Here is an 8,075-nt window from a genome sequence, read left to right as displayed (position 1 = left end):
TGCCAATAGTAACAATAGTATCCCAAAGTCTTAACTGGTCTCAACATTAAGTCAAAAGTTCTAAGTCTTATCTGAGACTCATCTCCTTCCACCTATGATCCTATAAAATCAAAACAAGTTGTTTACTCCCAAGATACAATGGTAGTACAGGTATCGTACTACTATTTTGGAACACTACCATTCCAAAAGAGAGAAATTGGCCAAAAGAAAAGAACTCTAGGCCCCACGCAAATCTGAATTCCAGCAAGGCAGTCATTAAATTTCAAAGCTCCAAAATAAACCTCTTTTACTTCATGTCCTGCATCCAGGGCACATTGGTGCAACGGGTGAGCCCCAAGACCTTGGGCAGCTCTGCCTCTGTGGCTTTGCAGGTTTTATAGCCCCCATGGCTGCTCTCACAGGTTGGAGTTGAATGCTTGTGGCTTTTCCTGGTGCAGGGTACAAGCTTCTGGTGGATCTACCATTCTGGGGTCTGGAAGGCAGTGACCCCCTTCCCACAGCTCCTCTAGGCAGTGCCCCAGTGCAAACTCTGTGTGGGGTTTCCAACCATACATTTCCCTCTGTACTGCCCCACTAGAGGTGCTCTGTGAGAACTTTCTTTTAGTCATGCCAATATCTCTAGCAAGTGATTGTTCCACAGCCTGCTTCAATTTTTCCCCTAAAAATGGTCTTTTCTTTTCTAACACATGGTTAAGCGGCCAATTTTCTAAACTTTTACTCTGATTCCCTTTTAAATATAAGTTCCAACTTTAAGTCGTTTCTTTGCTACTGTATCTGAATGTAGGCTGTTAGAAGCAGCCAGGTCACATCTTGAATGATTTGCTGCTTAGAAATTTCTTCTGCCAGATACCCTAAGTCATCACTCTTAAGCTCAAACTTCCACAGATCCCTAGGGCATAAACATAGTGCAGCCAAGAACTTTGCTAAGGCATAACACAAATGACCTTCACTCAGTTCCCAATAACTTCCTCATTTCCATTTGAGGACTCCTCAGTCTGGCCTTCTCTGTCCATATTTTTATCAGCACTTTGGTCACAACCATTTATCTAGTAAGAAGTTTCAAAACTTCCCTCATCTTCCAGTTTTCTTCTGAGCCATCCAAACTCTTCCAACCTCTACCTGTTACCCAGTACCAAAGCCACTTGCACATTTTTCAGGTATCATTATAGCAACATCCCACTTCTTGTTGCCAATTTTCTGTATTAACCTGTTCTTGCATCTCTATAAAGGAATACCTGAGGCTGGGTAATTGATAAAGAAAAGAGGTTTAACTGGCTCACAGTTCTGCAGGCTCTACAAGTGAGGCACCAATATTTGCTCAGCTTCTGGTGAGGGTCTCAGGAAGCTTACAATCACGGTGGAAGGCAAAGTAGGAGCAGACACTTTACATGGCGAGAGCAGGAGAAAGATATAGGGGAGGTGCCACACACTTTTAAACAACCGTGAGGACAGCACCAAGCCATTCATGAGGGATCAACCCCATGGTCCAAATACCTCTCACCAGGCCCCACCTCCATCATTGAGGATTACGTGTCAACATTAGACTTGGAGGGGTCAAACATCTAAATTAAATCACCTGGAGATGGGAGGTGGGTGAGAAAGACAGAAAGGAAGTGTTACAGAAGGGAATTGGTGACTTTTTGGGGCTGTTGGACATGTTCATTTTCTTGATTGTGGTGATGGTTTCACAAGTTCTATACATAGGTCAAAATTTATCAAATTGTACACTATAAAATGTGCCATTTATTGGCACATTATTGACATAGTGAGGTATGTCAGCTATACCTCACTAAAGCTGTTAAATGCTCAAAAACAGCAGAAAAGAGCAAGCAGATTTTAAGAACCAAAGAGAATCATAAAAATAAAATATAAAAATTGAGATAGAAAACTCAATAGATAAGAATTGCAGTTGACTAGATATATTTGAAAGGAGAATCTATGAACTGGAAGAGCAAACTCAAGATAGTATCTGAAATGCAGCAGAAATGGTAGATGGAAGAATCAGACAAAGAGACAGACAAAGAAAAATTAGATGAAATAAACATATTCCTAGAAAATGTAATTTATCAAGAAGAAACAAGATACCCAAATAGTTATATAATTATTAAAGTTTGAATTAATAGTTAAAAGTCTTCTCATAAAGAAAAAACTCCAGAACCAGAGGTTTTATCGGTGGGTTCTGCCAAATATTCAAGGGAACAAATAATTTTAATCTTACATAAATATTCCAAAATGTCAAAAAGAAAGAGAAGTCTCTATCTGTTTTATGAAGTTAGCATAATTGTGACACCAAAGACTGACAAAACCATATGAGAAGTTGCAGAAATCTTAAAGCATTAGCAAGTGGTATCCAGCAATGTATATAAAGGATAATGCATTTTGACCAAAGTGGGTTAATTTCAGGAATTCAAGGTTGGCTTAACATAAGGAAAAATATTTTCATGTAATTCACAATATTAACATAAAAAGGACCTTAATAGCTAAGAAAACTTTTTATCCTCCTGTTATTAATATTTCTTCTCCAGCTGTCAGATGAACATACAGTTGTAGGTTCAGCAGCTACCTTGAACCATGAGGTGACTTTGAGGATTGCAAAGCAGAAAGGTAAGAGCCTGAATCTTTGATGGCACCAAAGGGCTGCCATAACAGCCTTGGACTACTGACCTTCTGATTTCTTCTATGTGAAAGACAAGTAGTATCTTTTCTAAGCCATGGACATGCTTTTTAAAAATTAAATTAGCAGAAGCAAATCCTAATTGACTGTGACACCTGGAGTAGATTAACGGAGGTGAGGGAGCATCAGGAAAAGCCTCATGGAGCACACGATATTTGAGTTGGGACTTGATGAATGAGTACAATCTTACCAGATAGCACAAGGATTAGAAAGGAGGAAGGCACTCTAGACACAATAGTAGCAGTGTGGAAAAGTGCAGGGCAGGAAAAAGCAGCTTGTTCAGAAATTAAGAAGATGAGTATAACATGTATATTTCTTGAATATCGTTTCGAACTTAGGCATGGTCTGGGACCGGGGCTGAATTGAACTGGAGAGGAGGGTCATTTTGCAGCTCCATTACATGTAAACCAGCACCTCTGGGGGAAAGCAGTGACCTTTTGCAGGAGCTGTGTGAGTAAACAGATATTAGCCAAGCAGGACGCAACTCAATGAGGGGCAGTGAGTCCTTGACTTGCAGGAAGGTGATGTGAGCTTAAGTTTTTGCCTCATAGCTGAGAACGTGCTTCAGACAAAAGTGACCAGATCAGTCCTTTTTGCTGATGGCTCTGCGCAGGTGATCCTAAGTCCTTTGCACTAGTGGAGTGAGTTCCCTAACGATAAAGTTCCTGAGAAGGAAAGATGCTATAGATGAATAGAAAAAAAGAGCTGTTCATCTGTGTATCTGGTGATTTGGTTGCCAAACATATTTTTTCCTCAAGAATCAGGAACCTTTACAAGAAATCAGGCCCTGAGGTACCCAATTGCACAATGCCACACACATTGCAATTTTTCTGAGGCAGTCAGTCATAGCGTAATTACTAATAGTACCCCCTTTCACTTTCAAAAGTATACTGCTTTGGATGATACATTTTATGATCACCTTACTTGTGTAAGGACTTCATAAAGGAATTCTTATATCTTTGCTAGTGCTTTCTCTCATTTGGAGAATAAACAAATCACTATCACTCTCCTTTCCCCCTAAATAAATCTGGGGATCAAAGAGAAACTTTGAGAGGATATATTATTTGATTACAGTATTTCAGAGACACTTAGGATGGATAGGAAAATGCATCTATAACATAATATGAGCAGCATTATTTTGCAAAGAATAGGGTCAAAGCTGTGATAATAGGAAGAATATGGATTTAACATATGAGACTAGGCTGAGTGATTTTCGGAGGAAAAAGTGAAACCTAAAACAGGAAAACATGATTGCCCTTGGTAATTCAAGAGAAAATTAGCCACAGGCCTCACTTGTGGAGAGAGACTGAATTATAATAGCCCCTGTTCCCTCTTCTTCCCCCACCAAGGTAATCAGAGAAGGGAGCCCAAGGCCCTCCATCAGTGCCAGCAGGAATCTAGGAGGTGGAGACGTCTCCTCAGACCCTCTCACCATCATTGGCTAAAGTTTGAGGTCCTGAGTTTTCAAGATACAGATGGGATAGGAATTATAATGGCATTTTTCAGATGGGGATATTGAAACTCAAAAGATGACTTGCTCAAATTATAGAGTTTATAAATGGCAAAACCAGGAGCTTGAGTTTAGGACATTCCTCCATGAAAAAATAGAATCATTATAAGGACTCCAAGTTCCCTAGAGAAAACCTGTGGCCTGAGAAATGGCAGAAAGAACTGGGATTTTTAGCCTGAAGATAAAGGAGATGTAGAGGCACAGGATATGATCTCTGTCATCAAATCCCTGATGGACTGTCAGATGGGAAAGAAGTTAGACCTGTGTGGGGTGGACACAGAGAAAAAAGCAAGGACTAGTGAAGGGAAGCAAAAAGGAAGCAGATGCCAATTCAACATACAGGAAAGGAAACTAACATTTCCTGAATATCTATCCATGCCAGGCATTTCACATATATATTCCTATTTAATTCTCAGACAGAGGGAAAAAACTGTGAAGTAGATATTATCCTCATTTTAAAAATGAGAAACCAGGAGATTTCCAACTTAGGGTAACGGCAGAGTAGCTTGTATTGCACTAACTCTCCTACCGATAACATTTGTTGACTCTGCACAAAATAGAAAAAAATGGTTTGAAATTACTGGGAAATTACCCAAATCAGGCAGAAACTAGAGGGGATTTGTCCCCTTGAAAGATGAGAACCACGCTGATTGAGATCTAGTTTATTCAACTTTCATCTGAGGGCAGTTGCTAGTCTCTGTGGCATGGTGGGGCATTTCAGATAGAGCTGAAGCAAAAAGCTGCAGTAATATTGGGGAGTTGGATGATGCATATCGGGTCTTCCAGAGCAGTTAGATGTTGAAGGGGGGAAATCCCAGAAAGAACGAAGCCACAGAGAGGAGCCCCCAAATCTGCATATAGATTCTACTCAAATCCTTGGCTGACACCTAAACCCTGAATGTGTGGGATGAGACTGCACGACGCCTATGGGGGAAACAGTAGCTGGAATCCTGAAGAAAAACAAAAAAACCCAAAACACACAACTGAGCAGAGGATTCAGTAGCTGCCCACAATGGAGGCAGGGTTTAAAGTGTAAGTACCAACCAATGAGAGAGCCTTAATAAGTACCTCAAGCTTTGCACTGAAATCCCAGAAGGGCCACACCCTAGGATTAAATACCATATTCCAAGATTAAGGTATTCACCATAGGACTAAGGGGAAAATCAAAACAGACTTTCCCTAACAAAGCTTAAAACCAACTCCATAAAAGACCAAGGGAATTTGATGGGCATTTCCCTACCTATTAGAGCAAAACTCAATACTCTTCAAAGAAAGATAACAGAATACAAAATTATCTATGTATAATAAAATATTTTAATTTCTAGACATACGAAAAGACAAAAATGTAGCCCAGTGAAGAAAAAAAATCAGCTGATAAAAACGAAGTGACAAACCTGTGATACTGAAATTGGCAGAAGGGAACTACTGTGGTCTGAATGTTTTTGTTCTCCCAGAATTCATGTTAATACCTAATTACTGATGTGATAATATTAGGAGATGGGCCTTTGGGAGCAGATTAGACCATGATGGCAGAGGCCTCATAAATAGGATTAGTGCCCTTATAAAAGACACTCCAGAGAGCTAGTTACCCCCTCCACCATGTGAGAACATAGCAAAAAGGCACTGTCTACAAGAAAGCAGGTCCTGGCTGGGCATGGTGGTTCACACTTGTAATCCCAGCACTTTGAGAGGCCGAGATGGGTGGATCACAACGTCAAGAGATCAAGACCATCCTGGCTAACATGGTGAAACCCCAACTCTACTAAAAATTAGCTGGACGTGGTGGTGCGTGCCTGTAGTCCCAGCTACTTGGGAGGCTGAGGCAGGAGAATTGCTTGTACTCGGGAGGTGGAGGTTGCAGTGAGCTGAGATTGTGCTGCTGCACTCCAGCCTGGCGACCAAGTGAAACCCTGTCTCTCACACACACACACACACACACACACACACACACACACACACAAAGAGAAAGCAGGTCCCTCACCAAACACTAAATCTGCTGATGCCTTGATCTTGGATTTCCCAGCCTCCATAACTGTGAAAAATAAATTTCTGTTGTCTACAAACCACCTAATTCAAGGTATTTTTCTGATAGCAGTCCAAATGAACTAAGTCAAGAATTTAAAAATAGCTGTGATAAATATAATAACAAATCTATAGGAAAAGATGTATTCATTTTTAATGTGTGAAGAGATGAGGAATTTGAGAAGAAATATGAATACTATAAAAAGAACTAAAAGGAAATTTTAGAAACTGAAAAATACAGTATTTGAAATGTAAAAAAAAAAATTAGAAAATATCATGGTAGATTGAATAAAGAAGAAGACAGGATCAGTGCACTGGAATATAGATCAATAGAAATTATCCAAGCAGAAGCATGGAAGGAGAAAAGGTTGAAAAACAATTAACAGAGCTTCAACAACCTGTGGGACAGTATCAAGTGGCTGAGAAAATGGCCACTGGAGTTCCAGAAAAAGAGGGGCAAAAGAACTACACAGCAGAAAAAATATTTGAAAAAAATTGGTCAAATATTTTCCAAATTTGATCAAAAAGAAGAAGCCCATAGATCCAAAAAACAAAACATGCCCCAAACAAGATAAATACAAAGAAAATAACATGTAACACATCAAAGTTAAATTCCTAAAATACACAAATAAACAGAAAATATAAAAAGCACCCAGATAAAGCCAATTTCTCATTAGAAACAATTGAGGTCAAAAGACATAATTAAAATGCTAAAAGAAAAAAAGAAAAAAGTTTTCAACCTAAAATTCTGTACCAAATAAAAATTACTTACAAAAATGAAGATAAAATAGGTATTTTCAGATAAATGAAAAGCAAGCTAATATGTTATCATGCGTGACACAATTACAAAAAGTGCTAGTGCTTACTTTGGCAGCACATATACTAAAATTGAAATGATACAGAGAAGATTAGCATGGCCCCTGCACAAGAATGACATGCAAATTTGTGAAGTATTTTATATTTCAGGCCAGAAGAGAATGAGATGATATATTCAAAGTACAGAAAAAAAAATTGGCAACCAAGAATACTGAACCTGGCAAATCTGTCCTTCAGAAATGAAGGCGAGACAAGGACTTTTCTAGACAAACAAAAGCTGAAGGAGTTTATCACCACTAGATCTACTTTATAATAAATGCTAATGGGAGATCTTCACATTGAAATATAAAGTGCTAACTAGCAACATGAAAACATATGAAAGCATAAAACTGATAAACGTAAATATATAGTCAAATTCAGGATAGTCTAATACGGTAATGGTGATATATAAATCACAAATATTCATAGTATGAAGGTTAAAAGACAAACTATTTACAAATAATAATAGGTAAAATAACTGGTTAAGGGATACACAATACAAAATGGTATAAATTGTGACTAAAATACAATGTGAGTGGGAAAAAGCAAGTGTAGAGTTTTTTAAATGCAGTCTAAGTTAAGTTGTTATCAGCTTAAAATAGCCTGTCATAACCATAAGTGGTTTTATGTAAGCTTCATGGTAGCCACAAAGCAAAAACCTACAATAAGTACACAAGAGATAAAGAGTAAGGAATCAAAGCATACCAGTACAGAAAATCATCTAATCCCAAAGGAAGACAGCAAGATGGGAAGAAGAACCGGAAAGCAATTAATGAAATGGCAATAGTTAAGTCTTTGTCTATCAATAATTACATTGAATATAAATGTATTAAATTCTCCAATCAAAAATTGTAGCTATTGAATGATTAAAAGAAACCCCATGACTCAACTATAGGCTGCCTACAAGAGACTTTTAACTCACCTATATGGACTTAATTCACCTTTATAGATTAAAAGTGAAGCAATGAAATAAGATATTCCATGAAAATGAAAACCAAAATAGGGCAGGAGTTA

General features: G+C 38.4%; 1 non-coding gene across 1 annotated transcript; it reads left to right on the top strand.

Moving 5' to 3' along the window:
* The first annotated feature begins 7,064 nt into the window (after window positions 1-7,064).
* LOC123570831 (U6 spliceosomal RNA) lies at window positions 7,065-7,171 on the top strand. The gene has a single exon (XR_006695046.1). It is a non-coding gene; the product is annotated as a U6 spliceosomal RNA (small nuclear RNA).
* Window positions 7,172-8,075: the final 904 nt, after the last annotated feature.

Source organism: Macaca fascicularis, chromosome 1 (assembly GCF_037993035.2).
Source record: "Macaca fascicularis isolate 582-1 chromosome 1, T2T-MFA8v1.1".
In the NCBI taxonomy this organism is placed as follows: domain Eukaryota; kingdom Metazoa; phylum Chordata; class Mammalia; order Primates; family Cercopithecidae; genus Macaca; species Macaca fascicularis.
This window is presented reverse-complemented; position numbering and strand designations above follow the sequence as displayed.